This window comes from Oncorhynchus gorbuscha, linkage group LG04, assembly GCF_021184085.1.
Source record: "Oncorhynchus gorbuscha isolate QuinsamMale2020 ecotype Even-year linkage group LG04, OgorEven_v1.0, whole genome shotgun sequence".
Taxonomy (NCBI): Eukaryota; Metazoa; Chordata; class Actinopteri; order Salmoniformes; family Salmonidae; genus Oncorhynchus; species Oncorhynchus gorbuscha.
This window is the reverse complement of record NC_060176.1, coordinates 32,904,219-32,915,996: the sequence shown is the minus strand read 5'-3', so window position 1 is coordinate 32,915,996 and position 11,778 is coordinate 32,904,219.

Sequence of the window (11,778 nt, the reverse complement as noted above, 5' to 3'; positions counted from 1 at the left end):
TGAATTACGTGAGGCTTATTTGACCAAATATAAGTTTGTAACATAATACTTTGTACTGATATAAGGAAATGTACGTGGCATTACGGCAACTTTGAGAAAAACGACCACGACAGTTGTACCTTGTTGTTCACAAGCGTATCTGCCCTCTCATTGGCTAGAATAGTCACCCCTGATCTCGCCCTTCTTCAATTATTGAGGGCGTGTATGTTCATTGTTAGAGCGGTCACTTGGCTATCTTGTCCATATAATATATCATCTTTGATTTAGTCTTGTGACAGCTGGCGCTTTCATGGAGATCATATTTCGCTCTGGTCGCAGTAACTCATTTAGTTTATGCTGATGACGAAAAGGACGATGACCAAGTGCAGTGTTTGGGTGAAGTGAAGTAACATTACATGTCATTCAACTACATTTTGCAGTAGTTGAACTAAATTCAAATCTGGTTTCAGTAGTTAATACAAATTGTTTTGCCATGTAGCAGTGTAGCTAACTACTGGAACTACACACTAGTTATTTTGCTAAAAGGCAAGAGAATATGGATTAAGTAGGCAGTCATTTCCTTTCTTTTTCGGCATCAGACCTGCCTAATTCCCACTTGACACATTGGTTTAGTGTTTAATACATTGTTAACATATGACCCCAAAGTGATATGTTCTTGCAAATTGTAGTCTATGACATTTAAGATTTACATATGAGTTTTTCACGAAGTAGTTTGAATCTAGTGAACTTCCTTTTTCAAAGTAACTTTGGTTAAGTAAATAATATTTTTTCTTAAACTGATACGTTTGGATTTAGGCAATGAAGCCCTTTGTGTATGTACTTCAGTCTGATGAATGCTTGGATACCATGTTTATGTCACTGCCTGCAGTTTGTAGGAAGTTGTTAACTAGCGTTCGTGCAATTACCGAGGGTTCCATAGTAATTGCTAGCATGCTAGTAGATAACAGAATTCCAGTCATTGTGCTTACGCTAGTTAGAAATAGTTGTGTGAGCCAATGCTAACTTCCTTATTACTGGATGTAGAGACATAAACATGGTATCTGTGAGTTCATCTAACTCTGGGGAAGTAGATCAATCCGGAACTGTCACTTTTTAAGGGTAGATTTAGTGTCGCGTCTTGAGATCCCCAAGGATTGGAAAGCTGCCGCAGTCATCCCCCTCTTCAAAGGGGGAGACACCCTGGACACAAACTGTTACAGACCTATATCCATCCTGCCTATCTAAGGTCTTCGAAAGCCAAGTCAACAAACATGTCACTGACCATCTCGAATCCCACCGTACCTTCTCCGCTGTGCAATCTGTTTTCCGAGCCGGTCACGGGTGCACCTCAGCCACGCTCAAGGTACTAAACGATATCATAACCGCCATCGAATAAAAGACAGTACTGTGCAGCCGTCTTCATCGACCTTGCCAAAGCTTTCGACTCTGTCAATCACCATATTCTTATCGGCAGACTCCGTTGCCTCGGTTTTTCTGATGACTGCCTTGCCTAGTTCACCAACTACTTTGCAGACAGAGTTCAGTGTGTCAAATTGGAGGGCATGTTGTCCGGCCCTCTGGCAGTCTCTATGGGGGTGCCACAGGGTTCAATTCTCGGGCCCACTCTTTTCTCTGTATATATCAATGATTTTGCTCTTGCTGCGGGTGATTCCCTGATCCACCTCTATGCAGATGACACCATTCTGTATACTTCCGGCCCGTTCTTGGACACTGCTATCTTACCTCCAAACGAGCTTCAATGCCATACAACACTCCTTCCGTGGCCTCCAACTGCTCTTAAACATTAGTAAAACCAAATGCATGCTTTTCAACCGTTCGCTGCCTGCACCCGCACGCCCGACTAGCATCACCACCCTGGATGGTTCCGACCTAGAATATATGGACATCTATAAGTACCTAGGTGTCTGGCTAGACTGTAAACTCTCCTTCCAGACTCATATCAAACATCTCCAATCTAAAATCAAATCGGCTTTCTATTCCGCAACAAAGCCTCCTTCACTCATGCCGCCAAACTTTGCCTAGTAAAACTGACTATCCTACTGATCCTCGACTTCGGCGATGTCATCTACAAAATGGCTTCCAACACTCTACTCAGCAAACTGGATGCAGTTTATCACAGTGTCATCTGTTTTGTTACTAAAGCACCTTATACCCCCCACCACTGCAACCTGTATGCTCTAGTCGGCTGGCCCTTGCTACATATTCGTCGCCAGACCCACTGGCTCCAGGTCATCTACAAGTCCATGCTAGGTAAAGCTCCGCCTCATCTCTGTTCACTGGTCACGATGGCAACACCCACCCATAGCACGCGCTCCAGCAGGTGTATTTCACTGATCATCCCTAACGCCAACATCTCATTTGGCCGCCTTTCGTTCCAGTTCTCTGCTGCCTGTGACTGGAACGAATTGCAAAAATTGCTGAAATTGGAGACTTTCACCAACTTCAAACATCTGCTATCTGAGCAGCTAACCGATCGCTGCAGCTGTACATAGTCTATCAGTAAATAGCCCACCCAATTTACCTACCTCATCCCCATACTGTTTATATTTATTTACTTTTCTGCTCTTTTGCACACCAGTATCTCTACCTGCACATGACCATCTGATCATTTATCACTCCAGTGTTAATCTGCAAAATTGTAATTATTCGCCTACCTCATGCCTTTTGCACACTGTATATAGACTCTTTTTTTTCTACTGTGTTATTGACTTGTTAATTGTTTACTCCATGTGTAACTCTGTGTTGTCTGTTCACACTGCTATGCTTTATCTTGGCCAGGTCGCAGTTGCAAATGAGAACTTGTTCTCAACTAGCCTACCTGGTTAAATAAAGGTGAAAAAAAACTGGTAATACATTCTAGGGTCTCCTGAGTGGCACAGTGGTTTAAGGCACTGCATCTCAGTGCTAGCGGTGTCACTACAGACCCTGGTTTGATCCCAGGCTGTTTCACAACCAGCCTTGAACGGGAGGTGCAGCGTCGTCCGGGTAAGGGGAGGGTTTGGCTGGTGTAGTTCGTCATTGTAAATAGGAATTTGTTCATAACTTACTTGCTTACAGAGTTATATAAAGGTGAAGAACAATGAATGCTTCTGTTGGTCACATATACCTTTAAAAAAAAACGCCTCACAATGGGCCTCAGAAATACGCTTTTTGTGCATATGGCACATTTCAAGGAGCTTTTGAAACATAGGACCAACACTTTACATGTTGCGTTTATATTTTTGTCCAGTGTATATTTTCAGAGTACCTTCCCTAACACTGCTCACATGATATTTATGTATTTCCAGTATCACTAGCTGGAGAGCAATTGAAAGAAATGGACCTATTTAATTTCCACAGTAACGTTGCACACTCTTTGGAACCTTGCCCATGGAAAAGGGGCTTCTAAAAGGCCTGCAGATCTACTATGTGTACAGTAACAATGTAAATAGGCCTACAGTATACCTGCACTGTAATTATGTGTACCTATGCTGTAATATAATTGCAATGTAAATACATTTTATATTTACCACTTTTTACACAGAAATGGCTCATTGATGAATAAGGGATGTTATACCCAGACACAAAGACTTGCTGTAGATGTTTGATCACAGTTTATACACATTACTGTACACCTAACTCTATGCTAGTTTGTGCTATATATTTTAAAGGTTTTGCCACTCATGATAAAGATAGGCATAGGATTACTTGTAGAAGATACTAGCTAGGCTACTCTGTGTAAGTAGTTGGAATATCTCGTCAGACAATGGTGAAGACATCTTGACATAACTTTACAGAGAATGCTTAGAAACATGGGAGGTTTCCATTACCTTGTCTAATCCATTGTGTCACATATCACATCAGCAATATGGGAGACATGTTCCAACAGGATACAAAGAGAGAAAGGGAGATGGGGAGATTATTTTATTGATGTCACAGAATAGGGTGACTAGGCTATTAGTTAAAGAAGTATAAAACTGTGCTGGATGAATTGCATCACACAGGACTATGGGTGACTTAAGGAAACTGCGACCACATCTGTCTCTACCTAAATGACAACTGCAAAGGTCATTTGCCGGGATGCAACAGGATAGGGTGACAAAATGTTTTAAATCCTCAAACTAAACTCTTGCATTGAACCCTGACAGTTTGAGAGCCCAAGATAGGGCCCCACGGGACACCATCCCCCACTCCCTGCACCCTAGACCCCCCCCCAGCCCAGAATCGCAGATGGGCTGAACGCAGGCATCGAGCTGTAACGACAGTGCACTTGTCTGCCCCGCGATAATGAGCTGCTATTTACAGCAAATAAGGTGGCTAAGAGAACACAGGCCTAAATGAAGCACTGGTGAAGCCGCCACTCCCCTGAGGGCAGGGCCAAGGGCCTGGTAGGGAGGCAGGCCGGCATTGAGGGACTTCTTATTCCTTTCTCCGTGGACACACTTCTGAGCTTTAATGGGAGACACTCACCAATCAATGGAATAGGTTAAAGGAGCCATTGCATTCCAATAAATGTATGCTGGGCCCATCCGACTATGGCATTGGAGTGGGTTGAAGCACAGTGTGACATACGCAATGAAAAGTGCAGCCCCGGAAATATTAGGCTACAATCTAATAGGAAAATAATAAATCCAGGGCATGATAAATAAGTTGAATAATGACTGGATGTTAGAATAAAGAGGGTTCTCCTTGGATCATTGGTTGCACTTGCAGACATTTCCCCTTCTGTTTAAGAACTCATCACTATTTTTTAACACTAGATTACCTAATCTGATCCCAGATCTGTTCGTGCAATAATGTCAACTCCTTGTCATGGAGCACAAACATATCTGGGACCAGGCTATAGATTACCCTATGTCCTAGAAATGGAATCATTTCTAATCATAAACCAAGGCACAAATTTCACAATCAACTTTGGTAACGGTATATAGAAGGTCAAAGTGGGACTAGGTCAGTGGTTCTCTAACCATATTTCTTGCCACACCCAAACCAGGAGGACCCAAGAGGAATTGGCTGGCTGGCTCCTGACTGATCCATTTGGGAAACACTGGTAGGCTTTAGGCAGCAAATAACTCTCTTTCATAATAGTTTTCAGGAATAGAAGGTGGTGTATTTCCTCCATCAATATAACTCCTGGTTATGGTAAAGGATGCCCAGTAATGGAGTAAGCTTTTTCTTCCTGTTCGTAAGCATGATAATGTTTTATAAAACTCAGTATTGCAGGACCTCAAGGCTGCACTGTACTTGAAGTCCACTACAAAGGATATCATTTGTAAAACTACTGGAGCTGATGTCCCAGACCCAGGTTAAGCCTATAGTCCTGGACGGCAGGGTAGCCTAGTGGTTAGAGCGTTGGACTAGTAACCGGAAGGTCAGTTCAAATCCCCGAGCTGACAAGGTACAAATCTGTCGTTCTGCCCCTGAACAGGCACTGTTCCCAGGCCATCATTGAAAATAAGAATGTGTTCTTAACTGACTTGCCTGGTTAAATAAAGGTAAAAAATAAAAATCAGTTTCGATGGAGAATCTTCATTGAAAGTACATTCCAGGACTAGTCTTAATCTGTGTCTGGGAAAACAGCCCAGGAAGTATACTTTGTTCTTTCATAACTTTTACATTAGAAATTTCAAGAAATGTGTGTCTTTCAGGAAATGGTAATGTGAGGAATCTGTACACACTGCAGATTGAGTCAGCGGGAAGAGTTGTCCAACTGGAACTGCTTTCATGAAATGACAACATAGAAAAGCATTTGGGTGAATAAAGTGGCTTGCAACACAAAGTGAGACAGACAGACAGCATAGGATAGATGACAGAAGTACTATTTAAAGGCCCAGTGCAATCAAATTGGGTTTTCCTGTGATTTGCATCATATACATGTTACTAACACTAAATGTGTGAAAAATGTGATCAGTGTTATTTCCTGATAGTTGCTGGTTGAAAATATAATTTACACAGGACCTTCTAATCCTGTAGGTTTGGCATGTGTGGAGTTTTGGCTTAATGGGTGACATCCCCAGGCAGTATAAGTTCATAGACCAATAACAAAGAGAATTCGAAACCTCTGCCAATAACAACATCGTTTTCAGGTTACATATCCCTCCCATTTGCCCCCTCCAATTAGACTCCTCACTCAGACCACTCCCAGACAGTCCTAGCAAAATTCTTGCTTGAGAAATAGACTTTTGCTGAAAAATGTTTTATTTTTTACAATTGGAATGGGAAAGTATTAGAGTAAGAAAGGATGTTGAGATAAAAACAGCCACAGAAGTTTTTGGGAAATATATTTTTTAAGATTGAGTTGTATTGTTTCCAGAATACCTGTCAGCTACTTGTTTGAGAAGGAGTTCTCAGGCAGGCAAGCAGCCTGACAGCAGGTCAAGGGTAATTTCTAGCAGTACAAGAACACCACTCTGTACGGACACTCAGTGGACTGACAGGCATAGGTACCATCTATAAGGAATAATTTGACAATCTCTCTGAATATGACAGCAGCTATTGTTTTCTCTATTCTCTCCAATGGCAGCTGTGCACAGTTGTTTCAACCAGGTATGCGCACCATTGGTGGTGGATGAGGTAAATTCCCCATTACAAAGTAGTGTTAAACACGGAAATACACAAAATAAATCCAATCTATTGTTATCATTACAGTAATCACAGTTAACCCTTAATTAACTAAAGTCTCCGTAATTGGTCAGCTACTCGATTAAGTTATGGGTCCATATGTTAAGAGAAGAGATGCTAGAACAAGGAGTGGAACCAGAACAAAGAGCTCCACCCTATCTCTTTGTTTATGGGCCGAATGTCCCATCCGAAATTCGAAAGATGCTAACACCTGCAAAACCGTAATTTGTCCAAATAACCAGTGTTGAAAAATTCAAACACTGGAACTGCTGCTGCTTGTTTTCCCACGCATCCCATTCCTTCCCGACATATTCTACCGGTACCAGTTACGTTTACGTAGATATGTCCATGAGAGATTATCATTACATAATTCAAGAGATGCCCACTACACACATATTTCTACACATACTTGACTTCATACTGTGCTGCAATACTGTACTGTACGTACATAAAATGTTTTCCTCTCTCTCTCTCTCTTCCAAAGGGAAAATGGGTACCATATGTTGCAACTTTCAAAATATGTAAACTGCAATAAAAACCCATTTGTTTATCATGATCTTGGTGACCATTATTTGCCCTCTTCTCCTCTTATGTGTGACTGTTATTAAAGGAGCAATCTGGGATTGGTAGATACATTTTTGGACGCATAAATTAATGATATATAGCCATTGATTCTTGAAGAATATAATTTATAAACGCCTCATGAGCTCAGTTCAACTGTCGTTCGCCATCAGAACCCTAAAATATAAGATTGTTTTACTGCATCATTTGTAAGCAATGTGATTGTAAACAAACTTAAAGCATGGCTAAAACTATAATTCTCATGGATGGTTAGTCCTTGCTTCAATAGCTCTGTTTAAAAATTTGAGAGTGGTTACATTTTTCAGCCTCATCCCACAGCTGTTTACCAAATCAAGGGGTGAGGTCACCGCTTTGTTGTTTTTCAAATTCTGGATTGCCCCTTTGAGATGTTAAATAGAGTGTTTTACTATTATGGTATGTATCCTAAATGGCACCCTATTCCCTGTGTAGTGTACTAATTTTGACCAGGACCCATAGAGCTCTAGTCTAAAGTACTGCACTATATAGGGAATAGCCTAGTGTGCCATTTGGGACAGGACCCATGTTTGGTCTGGAGCCATCTCCGGGGACTAGGGATTAACAATGAGCTGCCTGACTCTAGTGGCTGTGTTGACAGACTTCATGTTGTTATGATTTACAAGGTGCTCTACAAACAAGCATCATTATTAATGCTGTAAAAAAGGGAAAGGTATCATTCTCTATTATCTATTTCCCCCTCACTAATGCAAATCAAAAAGTTGACATTACAAATTCATGGTGTGCTCATGAGGTATTTTCAGACAGTTAAATAGTAGTTGTAATATACATCTGCCAGATGACCCCTATTTTGCAGTATATTTCTAAAACACATTTGATGCATACCAGTCTCATGCCCACATAAGTCAAATATACACTATGTAATGTGTGGTATGTTTATAAGGGGTCCATCAGGAATAACTTAAAAACCCAAGCATTCCAGTCCAAATACGGAGTGTGAATGGTGCTGCTTTCTTATTCCAAAATAGCACTCGCTTAAAAACCAAATAGCCATTATTCTTTCTTCATGAATATGGAAAAAATATATTTTTATTTGCAAATGTTTTCTACTCTCTGGTTATGTATATTAAAATAGTTATGATTATTACCAATCACTTAATGTTTTTAGCATACATAAATGATACATTTGGAGGTTTTAATGAGTTTGCATCATCATAAGAGTTTTTGCTCTGTTATGAACATGCTCTATATTGAAAACTTGACCGCTGGCATACACATTTTTGGGAGGATTGCATTAACATTTTGAGTGTAGTATTACTTTAAACATACTATAGCAATATACCGGGTATATGTTTAATATGGCACAGAGACAAGACCTAACTCCTTTTCTTTGTGGATAGCCCTTACTTAATGACTTCAATATACCAACAGACAATTAGTCCATGTGACCTAAGACTTTTGGAGCCTGATTGAAAATCACCGGACTTTCAGGTTCCACCTAATTTTTCATTCTAAAATTGACTTTAAGTAAAAATAAAATTGCTTTTAAAGACTATCTGTTCATTTCTGGATAAATATGACAGCTTTTGACAGCACAGGTAAATAATATCAGCAAATAAATGTTGAGATAAACAAAATGGCTTTGGTTTGTGAGTTACAAGATGTAAAACAGTACTAAGAGAATGAATGCGGCTGTTATTTTGTCTTTTTGCATGTTGTGCAACTTGAACAGCAATGCTTCCCTCTTCTGGTACACTGTGGAAGGAACAATCTACCCTACTGGATACCAAGCATTTTTCTGAATGAGTAGATGGCCATTTGCTATAATGCAACAATGACTAAACATATACGATATTAAGTTGCAAATGTCTTATTGTGAGCAAATCTATAAAATAACAAACTCATTGCAATACAACGAGTGAATGCTGGATAATTTCATTATTTTTTAACAATCTTTTTACATGCAAATGTGTTTGCTTGTGTATGTACAAAACTGTGTCTTACAAAAAAATGTGCTTTTCAAGTTGTTCCTATGCCATGAACAAAATAATACGTGGGGCTTTTGTGATGTATCATTGTTTACCGGCTCCCAGGTTCAACCAGCATGCATGTGAGCAATACAATTACCTTTTTTCAAAGGTTGCATTTATTAGTATCCATCATCTCTGCCATTACATCAATTAATGCTGTTGACGGGTGAAAGATTGTCACAGGCCAGGCAGAAACCTTTTCCCATCCTTCACAGGGAGAAGTTTCCTCCTAGCGTTTTTTTCCACTGGCATTTACTGCTGTCATCCCAGAAACAACAGAGCCCAGTGGTGTCAATTATATTTGATTGACTGAGTAAAGCACACACAAATAAGCCAAAACAATGGACACAAAAATCTATATATGACTCCCCTTGTCAAATCAAGTGCTTGTCTCCTCCATTTTCATGTTGCACACCAGGCCTGGCGCCCCATGCTTAAACGTTTCCTCTCACACCATCACCCAATTAAACTCCCTGGGTCTTCAAAGGTGTGGAATGGCTCCCTGGGATATTGACTCAAACTGTTGTCCAATAAATGAGGTCTAATTTGTCAGTTTAACTTCACTAAAAAATTGCTCGTTTTTTGGAACATGAACTGCGATCTGCTCCTGTGGTATAAAATGAAAATGTCTCTCAACCGATTCCCAAACTGATGCATTTTATGAATGTATTCAATTGACACTACTCACATCTGTGAATTATTGTTAGGCTAATTGTGTACCTATGGAAAATGTTTCATATTGTGGACTAAGATTAAAAACTACAATTAGTGAAGATCCATTAGATTCCTTTGGGATACTTACATGTAATAAATATAGGTTGATTTCCTGCAAAATACCAAAATATTGTTATGTATAACGTTACAGTAATGTGTTTCTGATAGCATGAAGCCACATGTATAATGGCTATAACAACAAGCTGACATTATTATTGTTTTTAACATACATTTTGATGTCTGAACAAACCATATTGAAAGATTGTCTTAAGTGTCACCCCATGAAAAATATATGATCTTATTTAAACCCATCAGTCTCAATGATCTATCTCAATAGACCGAACCAATGACATATTACCCTTTGATACAGCCTATCTATTGGTTGAATTGGGTTTTAAAAAACAGCATAAACTCAATGTGTTGTATCTATTTTTTTGCCAACCTGTCAGGCTCCTTAACGTAGAGTAGTCATCGTTAACTATGCTTGCTAAGAAATTATTGAATGGGCTCAATTTAATGGTCTCCTTTATTTCATGTTCTGATTATTTGTATGTACTGTATTTTTGTATATTGAACCACACCCCACAAGACATTCCCTGCACAGGAAAATAAAGTTACTTGAATTGAATACTTGGGGGGACACAACGTACATTACATGTGTAATAACTCTGTATTACCTCATCATGATGGCATTTTATCTCGATTATGGATTGTGGTGAGCCAATTCTGACTCATGACTGTATTTGGACTAACATCTGAGAACGACCCAGGTAATGTTTCAAATCGTAACAATTTCAGACTTGTTTTGAATCCACAGAATCATACAGACAAACAGGAGACAGAAGACAAGTAATGGTTTATTTCAGCTCGGAGTTTGTCGTAACTAGTGGGAGGGCGCAAAGCATCATCAACATTTGGTTAATTCAGTCTTTGTGCATACAAAACCTAACAACTCTTTTACAAAATGTAAAATACACTTTAGGTTTAACACCACACATAGACTAGAGCAACTATTGCATTTCTACTGAAGGAAGTGTCAAATTCATCGTTTGACATTTTGTCAAATGTGTGTTACACCAAAGATAAGAACAAAAAACATGATCAACCATTTATATTCCACCAGAGCCCTAAAAATGCTATCATAATTAGAAAAGGACACGTGTCCTCATTCTCAAAGTGTGGTTATATTAAATCACTGCATTCAAACCTCTCATCAATACATGTCACTGATACAGACAGGAAGTCAAATATTGGCGATAACCAACCACTGCATAGATAATGAAACTACGAATGACTAGAAGTGAGGTGAAAGAAGCTTTAAATATATACAGTGGTTGCAAATACACTGAACTAAAACATAAACGCAAAATGTAGTGTTGGTCTCATGTTTCATCAGCTGAAATAAAAGATCCCAGAAATGTTCCACATGCACAAAAAACTTATTAAAAAAAAAAACATAACATCCTTGTTAGTGAGCATTTCCCCTTTGCCAAGATAATCCATCTACCTTACAGGGTTCAGCATATCAAGAAGCTGATTAAACAGCATGATCATTACACAGGTGCACCTTGTGCTGGGGACAAAAGTTCACTAAAATGTAGTTGTCACGCAACACAATGCCACAGATGTTTCAAGTTCTGAGGGAGCGTACAATTGGCATGCTAACTGCAGGAATGTCCACTAGAGCTGTTCCCTGACAATTTACTGTTAATTTCTTTTCCATAAGGCGCCTCTGATGTCCTTTTAGAGAATTTGTCAGTACGCCCAACCAGCCTCACAAACACAGACCATGTGTAACCATGCCAGCCAAGGACCTTCATGTTCAGCTTCTTCACCTGTGGGATCATCTGAGACCAGCCACCCCGGCAGCAGATGA